Below are 14,628 nucleotides of genomic sequence, written 5' to 3' on the forward strand. Positions count from 1 at the left end.
CTTTCTGCAGTTCTCCGAGCTCTCCATCCCGACAATTGATAGTTTGAATCCTAAAAGCGGCAGAGTTTCTTTCTGTAGTTCTTCTCTAAGATCTCCAACCTCCGTTAGTTTGAATCCTATCAGTTATAGTTCTGTAGCTGTAGTTTCTATATTTACAATGTCAAAAAAATCATTTGATAAAACACCCGAGCTGAACGGTACTATCCGAGCTGAACGGTACTATCCGAGCTGAACGGTACTATCCGAGCTGAACGGTACTATCCGAGTTGATCGGAATTTGACTTGCGCGGAGTCTACTCTATAATTTATTCATCTGTAAGAATCTTGGCCTTCGGGAAATCGATGATTTAGTGTGAGATGAAGACAGCGGGTATTTTATTCTATCCTTTAACTCTATTAGTCCGGACAGGCGTCGGTTTATTAGTGACGCGTGAAGTTCTGTCTTGTTTTCCGTTAGATTCAAATCTATGAATAATGATCGAATAAGTACATATAGATAGATATCTAGATAGATATCGATCGCTAAGATGTGGTCAATAGAGAAACACTCGACCTTGGTTCAGCTTTTACAGCTATAAGACAAACCGGGTCGTGCATATACAACGGGCCATTTCGTAAATTAAATTGTTCTATAATTTCCAATTCAAATAATATATATATACGTCTATAGGTGCCTTGCGTGAAATTGTAAATAATAATAATGATATATATATATATATATATATATATATATATATATATATATATATATATATATATATATATATATATATATATATATATATATATATATATATATATATATATATATATACTTTCATATTTCCGAGATACGCGCTATTTTTCAATTTAAAACCTTTGTTGTGCGCCAGATTTTTATAGCGCGTCAGCCAAAAGAACGCGCACCAGATTTTGACTTAAATCATCTTAAGATAGATGGCAGATTCGTTTTAGGGTAGTTCGCGTAATCGAGTTTCATACCGAAAATATATACATCGCATCGTACGGTGGTGCCTCTAGCGGCCGAATCTCGAACTTGGCGGCGCACTACTCTAGTAGGTCGTCATGCGCTATGAAAATAGTTCTAAAATTAAGCTGTCACTCACGCAGTTCTAAAAAGTTTTCAGCGGCTAAATTACCCTACAGCGATCTACGTTTTCCAACAAAGCGGTGTGAAGAAAATGTAGCACCTAAGAACGAAGTCGGATAACTCGAATCAGAGCCGGTGAATTGAATTGAATTGATCACCAAACCGTTGATAATGGCGGCAGCTGTTCTCCTTGAATTTTGCTAAATTTCGTTGGTAGGCCTAATCGCAGGTAGGTTAGAAGTGTCTCTTCTTATTCATGTAATGTAAAAACGTCTTTCATCCGAACCGGTGGTCCGTGGTACCTTGAGAAAGCAATTATTCCCCATTTAGGGCCGAATTCGCCGAGGCCTTTTTTGGTTAGAAGAAGAGATTATCCTCAATCTAATTCTATCTAGTAAAGTAGAGAAGAGAGTGAGAGAGTGGGTACCGGCTATCAAGTAAGCCGCAATGTTGCTTGCCGTATCAGATCCCATTATTGTAACCTAAAGTCTATTTGTTTTCGATTGGTAGTGATCTTTTTGGGATACCTATAGGCCTATCACTTAATTTTCTGGGTAGGCATAATCATCGAAATACAGTCGAAGTCAAGTCTATCTTAAATAGGCCTAGCCCTAGGCCTAGTTCTAAAATCCTGTTTGTCGGCTGTTCGTTCTTGTCTATTCATTAATCTGATTGGTGACTGATTGTACTCGACGAAAATGTCTACAATCCTGATTGACGACCAATTCTACTCGTCGACAATGTTTACAACCCTGATTGTGAAAATCAACTGATGGAGGTAGGTGACCCTCGATCCCAGCCACTTTATAGACCCTATAAGGTTAATCCACACACACACACACACAGCCTTACACACAGAAATTGATTTACAGTCAGGATTGCAGAGAGTGTCGACGAGAAGAATTGGTAAGAATCAGGATTGTAGACAATGTCGATGAGTAGAATCAGCCAAAATTTGTCGACCAATTCTACTCGTCAACACTGTCTGCAATCATTTGATTAACAGTCAATCAGGATTGTTGACATTGTCGATGAGTAGAATCGGACGACAGTCAGATTGTAGACATTGTCGACGGATAGGCTAGAATTGGTCGACAATCAGATTGTAGACATTGTCGACAGTAGAATTGGTCGACAGGTAGAATCGGTCGACAATTAGATTGTAGACATTGTCGAGGAGCAGAATCGTTCGAAAATCAGGAACCGAACCACTCACTTCATAAAAGAAAACCCACCATGACATAACTATATTGACCTAATCCGGAGTTGAACCGACACCATCTGCAGCCTAAAAACTGGCCCGATCATATTCAAGATGGGCGACTGGCAGCCATTGTTGTTTGCCGAAATCCGCACTTTTCAGTAGTTTTTAGACCACTTGGACTTGAGTTTATTGCGTTCACTTAAAGTTTTCGTTTGTGCTTAGGCCTATGCGGGTCAATAGTTGGACTCCAGCTATTTAAGAATTGGAAGAAGTTTCAATTGATCGTTTAGGAATTGAAATTCAACATGCATCTAGGCCTACCGTAGATACATCTTCAGTCGAAAAAATTGGCACGGTCAGAAACAAGATGGCCAACTGGTGGCCATTTTGTTCACTGAAATCAGCACTTTTTAAACATTTTTGATGTTTTCAAGGCAAATGTTGAAATCGATTCATCGTTTGTCTTAATCTTTCAGCGATAATTGTATCCCCCCAAGGCCCATCAGCATAAGGCAAATTGAGTCGAGTGGATGTGTGGTGGTGGTCATTTGCCCAAAAAGGTCAATTTTGCTCTGAATGCTGAGACAGCAGCTTCCTAGTGGTTTTGCATTTTTTATTAGAATCTGCACCGTAATGGATATTCTTTGAGAAGAGATCATATTAGGCCTAGAGCGCTTTTGCAATCAGTCAATTATCGTGCAATTGGCCACCATCTTAAGTGTCATCAGTCTTGAAAATGACATCTGTTGAATTTCGATCACAATTTTGTTTCCACAATCAATTGTTAAATTGTAAGCTTGTGACATGTTCTAAGATTATGGTTTCAATTAAGCACAGTATCTGCTCTCATGGCTCTGGCAGTTTGATAAGTAACTATGAGGAAGTCTCATTTGATTTCCTTCTGTATGAACAATGTTGTGCACTTCGGCCTATATTGGTAGGCCTACATGTAGGCCTATATGATGATTGACCATCATCAAGCTCTATGCAATTTTGTAATTTCCATCGTTATCATTAAGGCGCCTATGCTAAATCAATTTTTTTTACATTTTCAGAATGAACAATGAAGAGATCAAAAAGATCGGAAGGGAAAAGGTCTTGTCACCTCTCCCAAAACACAATTTCGACGTGAAAGTTGTCAGCCATGAAATAGGTAAGTCGTTACTGAGTCTTTAAGTTTTTTTTTAGTTATACGCATTTTATACTAGTATAGAAATGACTCCTAGTATTTCCATAGGCCTAGTAGATTGGTAATGAGGCTTATTTTGTTATCACAATCGATTACAAAATCGTAGCTGCTGACATGTTCTATGATTGGTGAGTTTTGAGGTAATTGGTTTTTGAATATGGTCACCAGGGGGTGTTGAATATTGAAATTGTTAGATAGTTGAGCAATTGAAACCACTTTCTAAGTGGACATGGTGTCCCTGGACCCCTAGTTATAGTGTTTGAATATTAATTATCAAAAACCATTAGTCAGTTTATTTGAGATGAGTGTAGAAGCGACTCCTTCGAGATTAAGTCTTTTTTAGGCCAGCCATAGGCTGAGTCTATTACTAAACAAATGGAGCGAATTTAAATGACATGGTTTCCAGATGAAAGGCTCTTTGTGCAACTGAGCATATATTCATACAAATCATTCATTAGAGCATTATCCATTCTCCAACCCCTGTGAAGGAATTTTTATTTGCACTACAGAAATATAATTGACAATTGTGCAAAGTCAAGGAAAAATAGCTTTTTCTCAAATCGGATGAATGACCTGGGTATGCTAATTAGCCATGTGTTTCATCCCTTGTGATTTTATATAGTAAAGCGTGACGACCGTCTGATAATGATTCTTAACAACCAATTGTTTATCGAAACTTTATAGCGTATAAATAAACAAGATAAACACAAGGTATTTCCGTGATATTTTGAATTTATTCGCAGTTCATATTTAGCGCCATTCTCGCGAGATTATCAACAACCCGGAAATAAAATTCAAGCCCATCGCCAAACCCCTGTGAGTGTATAAGTATTAATTATAAAAAACCAAAGTCAGTTTATTTGAAATGAGATTAGAAAGAACTCCTACTATAGATTAAGCTTTTTTGTAGTGTATAAATATTAGTTATCAAAAACCAACAGTCAGTCTATTTGAGATATGTATATAAACAACTCCTACTATAGATAAAGCGCTTTATAGTGTATAAGTATTAATTATAAAAAGCCATACTCAGTTTATTTGAGATGAGTATAGAAACAACTCCTACTATAGATTAAGCTTTTTTATAGTGTATAAATATTAGTTATCAAAACCAGCAGTCAGTTTATTTGAGATGAGTATAGAAACAACTCCTACTATAGATTAAGTCTTTTAATAGTGTATAAGTATTCATTATCGAAAACCAAAATCAGTCTATTTGAGATGAGTATAGAAACGACTCCTACTATAGATTAAGCTTTTTTATAGTGTATAAATATTAGTTATCAAAACCAGCAGTCAGTTTATTTGAGATATGTAAAGAAACAACTCCTACTATAGATTAAGCCTTTTTATAGTGTATAACTATTTGTCATCGAAAACCTAATCAGTGTATTTTACATGAGTATAGAAACGACTCTTTCTATAGATTAAGCTTTTTTATAGCATATAAATATTGATTATCGAAAACCAACAGTCAGTTTATTTGAGATTAGTATAGAAACGACTCCTACTATAGAGTAAGTCTTTTAATAGTGTATAAGTATTAATTATCAAAAACCAAAATCAGTCTATTTGAGATGAGTATAGAAACGACTCCTACTATAGATTAAGCTTTTTTATAGTGTATAAATATTAGTTATCAAAAACCAACAGTCAGTCTATTTGAGATATGTATATAAACAACTCCTACTATAGATAAAGCGCTTTATAGTGTATAAGTATTAATTATAAAAAGCCATACTCAGTTTATTTGAGATGAGTATAGAAACGACTCCTACTATAGATTAAGCTTTTTTATAGTGTATAAATATTAGTTATCAAAACCAGCAGTCAGTTTATTTGAGATGAGTATAGAAACAACTCCTACTATAGATTAAGTCTTTTAATAGTGTATAGGTATTCATTATCGAAAACCAAAATCAGTCTATTTGAGATGAGTATAGAAACGACTCCTACTATAGATTAAGCTTTTTTATAGTGTATAAATATTAGTTATCAAAACCAGCAGTCAGTTTATTTGAGATATGTAAAGAAACAACTCCTACTATAGATTAAGCCTTTTTATAGTGTATAACTATTTGTCATCGAAAACCTAATCAGTGTATTTTACATGAGTATAGAAACGACTCTTTCTATAGATTAAGCTTTTTTATAGCATATAAATATTGATTATCGAAAACCAACAGTCAGTTTATTTGAGATTAGTATAGAAACGACTCCTACTATAGAGTAAGTCTTTTAATAGTGTATAAGTATTAATTATTAAAAACCAAAATCAGTCTATTTGAGATGAGTATAGAAACGACTCCTACTATAGAGTAAGTCTTTTAATAGTGTATAAGTATTAATTATCAAAAACCAAAATCAGTCTATTTGAGATGAGTATAGAAACGACTCCTACTATAGATTAAGCTTTTTTATAGTGTATAAATATTAGTTATCAAAACCAGCAGTCAGTTTATTTGAGATATGTAAAGAAACAACTCCTACTATAGATTAAGCCTTTTTATAGTGTATAACTATTTGTCATCGAAAACCAATTCAGTGTATTTTACATGAGTATAGAAACGACTCTTTCTATAGATTAAGCTTTTTTATAGTGTATAAATATTGATTATCGAAAACCAACGGTCAGTTTATTTGAGATTAGTATAGAAACGACTCCTACTATAGAGTAAGTCTTTTAATAGTGTATAAGTATTAATTATCAAAAACCAAAATCAGTCTATTTGAGATGAGTATAGAAGCGACTCCTACTATAGAGTTAGTCTTTTAATAGTGTATAAGTATTAATTATCAAAAACCAAAATCAGTCTATTTGAGATGAGTGTAGAAATGACTCCTACTATAGATTAAGCTTTTTTATAGTGAATAAATATTAGTTATCAAAACCAGCAGTCAGTTTACCGTACCGGTATTTGAGATATGTATAGAAACAACTCCTGCTATAGATTAAGCCTTTTTATAGTGTATAACTATTTGTCATCAAAAACCAAATCAGTGTATTTGACATGAGTAAAGGAACGATTCTTTCTATAGATTAAGCTTTTTTATAGTGTATAAATATTAATTATCGAAAACCAACAGTCATTTTATTTGAGATGATAATAGAAACAACTACTCCTATAGATTAAGCCTCTTTATTGTGTCTATCAAAAAACCATAAGTCAGTTTATTTGAGATTAGTATAGAAACGACTCCTACTATGGAGTAAGCTTTTTCATTGTGTCTATTAGTCATCAAAAACTAAAGTCAGTTTATTTGAGATGAGTATAGAAACAACTACAACTATAGATTAAGCCTCTTAATTGTGTCTATTAGTCATCAAAAACTAAAAGTCAGTTTATTTGAGATGAGTATAGAAGCGTCTCCTTCTATAGATTAAGCTTGATTATAGTGTTGAATATTAATAATAAAAAGCCATAGTCAGTTTTTTTGAGATGAGTATAGAAACAACTCCTACTATAGATTAGGTATTTTTATAGTATATAAGTATTCGATATCGAAATCCAAAGTCAGTTTATTTTAGATGAGTATAGAAACAACTCCTACTATAGATTAAGTCTTTTAATAGTGTATAAGCGTGAATTATCAAAAACCAATATCAGTCTATTTGAGATGAGTATAGAAATGACTCCTACTGTAGATTAAGCTTTTTTATAGTGAATAGATATTAGTTTTCAAATCCAGCAGTCAGTTTATTTGAGATATGTATAGAAACAACAACTACTATAGATTAAGCCTTTTTATAGTGTTTAACTATTTGTCATCAAGAACCAAATCAGTGTATTTGACATGAGTATAGGAACGATTCTTTCTATAGATTAAACCTCTTTATTGTGTCTATTAGTCATCAAAAACTAAAGTCAGTTTATTTGAGATGAGTATAGAAACAACTCCTACTATAGATTAAGCCTTTTTATAGTGTATAAATATTTGTCATAAAAAACCAAATAAGTGTATTTGACATGAGTATAGAAACAACTCATACTATAGATTAAGCTTTTTATAGTGTATAACTATAGGCCTAAGTCATCAAAAACGAAAATCAGTCTATGCGAGATGATTATAGATACGACTCCTATTATAGATTAAGCTTTTTTATAGGGTATAAATATTAGTTATCAAAAACCAACAGTCAGTTTATTTGAGATGAGAATAGAAACAACTACTCCTATAGATTAAGCCTCTTTATTGTGTCTATTAGTCATCAAAAACCAAAAGTCAGTTTATTTGAGATTAGTATAGAAACGACTCCTACTATAGAGCAAGCTTTTTCATTGTGTCTATTAGTTATCAAAAACTAAAGTCAGTTTATTTGAGATGAGTATAGAAACAACTCCTACTATAGATTAACCCTTTTTATAGTGTATAACTATAGGCCTAAGTCATCAAAAACGAAAATCAGTCTATGTAAGATGAGTATAGAAATGACTCCTATTATAGATTAAGTTTTTTATAGTGTATAAATATTAGTTATCAAAAACCAACAGTCAGTTTATTTGAGATGAGTATAGAAACGACTGCTTCCATAGATTAAGTCTTTTGTATAGTGTATGAATACTAATTATCAAAAACCAAAGACAGTTTATTTCAGATGAGTATGGAAACGAATCCTTCTTTTAGAGAAGTGTTTAAACTGAATAAATAAATATTAGTTATCAAAAACCAAAATCGGTTTATTTGAGTTAGGTATTATAGAAACGACTCCTACTATAGAATAAGCTTTTTTAAAAAGTGTATAAATATTAGTTATCAAAAACCGAAATCAGTTTATTTGAGATGAGTATAGAAACGACTACTACTATCGATTAAGCCTTTTTATTGTGTATAAATATTAATCATCAAAAACCAAAGTCAGTTTATTTGAGTTGAGTATAGAAACGACTCCTACTATGGACTTAGTCTTTTTAATATTGTATAAATGTTAATTATCTAAAGCCAAAGTCAATCTAGGCCTATATAAGATAAGTATAAGAATGTGTCCTACCATGGAATGGATTCAATTATAGTGTATAAGTTATAATCTTTAAAAAACAGTTTATTTGAGATTAGTATAAGAATGTGTCCAATCATAGAATTAATTAATTTCAGTATTGTGTATAAATATTTATCTTTAAAACCAAAGTCAGTCTATTTGAGATAATTGTAAAAACGACTCCTACTATAGATTAAGTCTTTTTCATGCTGTATAAGTATCAATCATCAAAAACCAAAGTCAATCCAGACCTATTTGGGATAAGTATAAGAATGTGTCCTAGCATGGAATGAATTCAATTATAGTGTACTATAAAAACTACTCCTTAGATTGAATCTCAGTAAAGTGTGCGAATATTAATTACCAAAAACCACAGTTCAATTGAGATGATTATAAAAAATGACCCTTAGAATAATATGATCCAGAGAATAGTGTTAAACATAAATCTTCAAGAACCAGAGTCATCTCAAAGGAGATGATTGCAGAAAAACAACCTCCGTGTAGAATAATTCACAATAAAGCGTGTCATGGTATCTTCAAATACCTAAGTCAGTCTGTTTGTGATGAGCACATAAAGGTGACACCTTGTATAGAATAAATGTAAATATAGTATTTCTATATAAATAGGTATCTTCAAGCAGCAAATTCAGTCTATTTTATATTTAGGACATTGATGCCCCAGTCTATGCAATTTTGTTAATTTCTTTGTTATCTTTGTAAATTCTTATCATTTAGGCCTGTGCCTAATCAGTAATTTGGTTATTTTCAGAGTGAACAACAAGGAGGAGATCGAAACGAATAGTTTGCGCAAAGGATTTGTCTTTATTTTCAAGATGTAAATTTGAAGTAAAAGGTGTCAGTAAAAATTTGGTAAGTCATTACAGTATCCTTATTGAGCCCTCGGTTTTTTTGACCAATTGGATATCGACCATTTACGTACTACTTCTCATTTTTGACCAGAAGATTGTCACCGATTCACCAGCTATCATGAGCCTGGGCTAAGCAGGTGATTTTAAGTCATAAAACGGTCATATTCCCTGGCTTTTGTTTCTACACATAAACCCTTCCGTATAACGATTCACAATATTTCTATATAAATTATGTATCTTAATGTAGAACGACTGGCAGTAAAGTATTCCTATAGAAATATTACTCTTCAAAAACCAAAGTTGGTATGAGTATACATTGTATATAAAAATGACCCCTACTATAAAATAATTCCAAGTGTAGTATTTCTACATGTATATTACTATTTAAAACCAAGTCAGTCCTTTTGAGATGATTATTAATCAACTGACCCCTACTTCACAGTATAGTGTGTCATGTTTTACTCTCCAGAAACCAAATTCAGACCATTTGAGATGAGTATATAAAATGACCTTTTTCATAGTGTATAAATATTAACTATAAAATACCAAACTCAGTCTAGTTGAGATATGTATAGAAACGACTCCTACTATAGATTTAGTCTTTTGATAGTGTATAAATATGGATCATCAAAAACCAAAGTCAATCTAGGCCTTTTTAATATAAGTATAAGAATGTGTCCTACCATGGAATGGATTCAATTATAGTGTATTAGTTATAATCTTAAAAAAAAAACAGTCTATTTGAGATTAGTATAAGAATGTGTCCAACCATAGAATTAATTAATTTCAGTATAGCGTATAAATATTTATCTATAAAACCAAAGTCAGTCTATTTGAAATAAGTGTAAAAACGACTCCTACTATAGATTGTCTTTTTTCCTTCTGTATAAATATTAATCATAAAAAACCAGTCTATTTGAGTTAAACTGTAGCTGTAGTGTATAAATATTGATCATCAAAAACCAAAGTCAATCTAGACCTATTTGAGATAAGTATAAGAAGATAAGTTGTATAAGAATGTGTCCTTCCATAGAATGAATTCAATTATAGTGTATAAGTTACAATCTTTAAAGAAAACAGTCTATTTGAGATGAATATAAAAACTACTCCTCCTGTAGATTGAATCTCAGTAAAGTGTGCGAATATTAATCACCAAAAACCAAAGTCAGTCTATTTGAGATAAGTATAAGGATGTGTTCTACCATAGAATTAATTTCAGAATAGTGTATAAATATTTATCTTCAAAATCAAAGTCAGTCTATTTCAGATGAGTATAAAAATGGCTCCTACTATAGATTGAATCTCAGTAAAGGTGTGCAAATATTAATTACCATAACCGGAGTCACTTTATTTGAGAAGAATATGCAACGACACATTGTCTAGAATGACTCGCAGAATAGTCATTCTCAATATATGTTATTTCCAATAACCACAGTCAGTTTAATCGAGATGATTATATAAAAATGACCCTTAGAATAATATGATTCAGAGAATAGTGTTAAACATAAATCTTCGAGAACCAGTCATCTCAAAGGAGATGATTGTAGAAAAACAACCTCCGTCTAGAATAATTCACAATAAAGCGTGTCATGGTATCTTCAAATACCTAAGTCAGTCTGTTTGTGATGAGTACATAAAGGTGACACCTTTTATAGAATAAATGTAAATATAGTTTTTCTATATAAATAGGCATCTTCAAGCAGCAAATTCAGTCCATTTTATATTTAGGATATTGATGCCCCAGTCTATGCAATTTTGTTATTTTCTTTGTTATCTTTGTAAATTCTTATCATTTAGGCCTGTGCCTAATCAGTAATTTGGTTATTTTCAGAGTGAACAACAAGGTGGAGATCGAAACGAACAGTTTGCGCAAAGGATTTGTCTTTATTTTCAAGATGTAAATTTGAAGTAAAAGTTGTCAGTAAAGAAATTGGTAAGTCATTACAGTATCCTTATTGAGCCCTCGGTTTTTTTGACCAATTGGATATCGACCATTTACGTACTACTTCCCATTTTTGACCAGAAGATTGTCACTGATTCACCAGCTATCATGAGCCTGGGCTAAGCAGGTGATTTTAAGTCATAAAACGGTCAAATACATGGCTTTTGTTTCTACATTTAAACCCTTCCGTATAACGATTCTCAATATTTCTATATAAATTATGTATCTTAATCTAGAACGACTGGCAGTAAAGTATTCCTATAGAAATATTACTCTTCAAAAACCAAAGTTGGTATGAGTATACATTGTATATAAAAATGACCCCTACTATAAAATAATTCCAAGTGTAGTATTTCAACATGAATATTACTATTTAAAACAAAGTCAGTCCTTTTGAGATGATCATTAATCAACTGACCCCTACTTCACAGTATAGTGTTTCATGTTTTACTCCCCAAAAACCAAATTCAGACCATTTGAGATGAGTATATAAAAATGAAATTTTCTCATAGGGCATAATTATTAACCATGAAACACCAAAGTCAGTCAAGTTGAGATACGTATAGAAACGACTCCTACTATAGAGTAAGCTTTTTCATTGTGTCTATTAGTCATCAAAAACTAAAGTCAGTTTATTTGAGATGAGTATAGAAACAACTCCTACTATAGATTAAGCCTCTTTATTGTGTCTATTAGTCATCAAAAACCAAAAATCAGTCTATTTGAGATGAGTATAGAAACGACTCCTACTATAGATTAAGTCTTTTTATGGTGTATAAATGTTAGTTATCAAAACCAGCAGTCAGTTTATTTGAGATATGTATAGAAACAACTCCTACTATAAATAAAGCCTTTTATAGTGTATAAGTATTAATTATAAAAAGCCATACTCAGTTTATTTAAGATGAGTATAGAAACAACTCTTACTATAGAGTAAGCTTTTTCATTGTGTCTATTAGTCATCAAAAACTAAAGTCAGTTTATTTGAGATGAGTATAGAAACGACTCCTACTATAGATTAAGCTTTTTTATAGTGTATAAATATTAGTTATCAAAACCAGCAGTCAGTTTATTTGAGATATGTATAGAAACAACTCCTACTATAGATAAAGCGCTTTATAGTGTATAAGTATTAATTATAAAAAGCCATACTCAGTTTATTTGAGATGAGTATAGAAACAACTCCTACTATAGATTAAGTCTTTTTATGGTGTATAAGTATTCATTATCAAAAACCAAAATCAGTCTATTTGAGATGAGTATAGAAATGACTCCTACTATAGATTAAGCTTTTTTATAGTGTATAAATATTAGTTATCAAAACCAGCAGTCAGTTTATTTGAGATATGTATAGAAACAACTCCTACTATAGATAAAGCCTTTTATAGTGTATAAGTATTAATTATAAAAAGCCATAGTCAGTTTATTTGAGATGAGTATAGAAACAACTCCTACTATAGATTAAGTCTTTTAGTGTATAAGTATTAATTATCAAAAACCAAAATCAGTCTATTTGAGATGAGTATAGAAATGACTCCTACTATAGATTAAGCATTTTTATAGTGAATAAATATTAGTTATCAAAAACCAACAGCCATTTTATTTAAGATGAGTATAGAAACAACTCCTACTATAGATTAAGTCTTTTTATGGTGTATAAGTATTAATTATCAAAAACCAAAATAAGTCTATTCTAGATGAGTATAGAAACGACTCCTACTTTAGATTAAGCTTTTTTTTAGTGTATAAATATTAGTTATCATAACCAGTAGTCAGTTTATTTGAGATATGTATAGAAACAACTCATACTCTAGATAAAGCCTTTTTATAGTGTATAAGTATTAATTATAAAAAGCCATAGTCAGTTTATTTGAGATGAGTATAGAAACAACTACTCCTATAGATTAAGCCTCTTTATTGTGTCTATTAGTCATCAAAAACTAAAGTCAGTTTATTTGAGATTAGTATAGAAACGACTCCTACTATAGAGTAAGCTTTTTATTGTGTCTATTAGTCATCAAAAACTAAAGTCAGTTTATTTGAGATTAGTATAGAAACGACTCCTACTATAGAGTAAGCTTTTTATTGTGTCTATTAGTCATCAAAAACTAAAGTCAGTTTATTTGAGATGAGTATAGAAACAACTACAACTATAGATTAAGCCTCATTATTGTGTCAATTAGTCATCAAAAACCAAAAATCAGTCTATTTTAGATGAGTATAGAAACGACTCTTACTATAGATTAAGTCTTTTTATGGTGCATAAATGTTAGTTATCAAAACCAGCAGTCAGTTTATTTGAGATATGTATAGAAACAACTCCTACTATAGATAAAGCCTTTTATAGTGTATAAGTATTAATTATAAAAAGCCATACTCAGTTTATTTAAGATGAGTATAGAAACAACTCTTACTATAGAGTAAGCTTTTTCATTGTGTCTATTAGTCATCAAAAACTAAAGTCAGTTTATTTGAGATGAGTATAGAAACGACTCCTACTATAGATTAAGCTTTTTTATAGTGTATAAATATTAGTTATCAAAACCAGCAGTCAGTTTATTTGAGATATGTATAGAAACAACTCCTACTATAGATAAAGCGCTTTATAGTGTATAAGTATTAATTATAAAAAGCCATACTCAGTTTATTTGAGATGAGTATAGAAACAACTCCTACTATAGATTGAGTCTTTTTATGGTGTATAAGTATTCATTATCAAAAACCAAAATCAGTCTATTTGAGATGAGTATAGAAACAACTCCTACTATAGATTAAGTCTTTTTATGGTGTATAAGTATTCATTATCAAAAACCAAAATCAGTCTATTTGAGATGAGTATAGAAACAACTCCTACTATAGATTAAGTCTTTTTATGGTGTATAAGTATTCATTATCAAAAACCAAAATCAGTCTATTTGAGATGAGTATAGAAACAACTCCTACTATAGATTAAGCTTTTTTATAGTGTATAAATATTAGTTATCAAAACCAGCAGTCAGTTTATTTGAGATATGTATAGAAACAACTCCTACTATAGATAAAGCCTTTTATAGTGTATAAGTATTAATTATAAAAAGCCATAGTCAGTTTATTTGAGATGAGTATAGAAACAACTCCTACTATAGATTAAGTCTTTTAGTGTATAAGTATTAATTATCAAAAACCAAAATCAGTCTATTTGAGATGAGTATAGAAATGACTCCTACTATAGATTAAGCATCTTTATAGTGAATAAATATTAGTTATCAAAAACCAACAGCCAGTTTATTTAAGATGAGTATAGAAACAACTCCTACTATAGATTAAGTCTTTTTATGGTGTATAAGTATTAATTATCAAAAACCAAAATAAGTCTA

General features: G+C 31.2%; 1 long non-coding RNA gene across 1 annotated transcript; it reads left to right on the forward strand.

Annotated features, from left to right (window-relative positions):
• Window positions 1-882: 882 nt before the first annotated feature.
• On the forward strand, window positions 883-11,263 carry LOC141911100 (uncharacterized). The gene is made up of 4 exons (XR_012619972.1): window positions 883-1,319; window positions 3,350-3,447; window positions 9,231-9,331; window positions 11,162-11,263. It is a non-coding gene; the product is annotated as an uncharacterized LOC141911100 (long non-coding RNA).
• The last annotated feature ends 3,365 nt before the right edge of the window (window positions 11,264-14,628 follow it).

Source organism: Tubulanus polymorphus, chromosome 9 (genome assembly GCF_964204645.1).
Source record: "Tubulanus polymorphus chromosome 9, tnTubPoly1.2, whole genome shotgun sequence".
In the NCBI taxonomy this organism is placed as follows: Eukaryota; Metazoa; Nemertea; class Palaeonemertea; order Tubulaniformes; family Tubulanidae; genus Tubulanus; species Tubulanus polymorphus.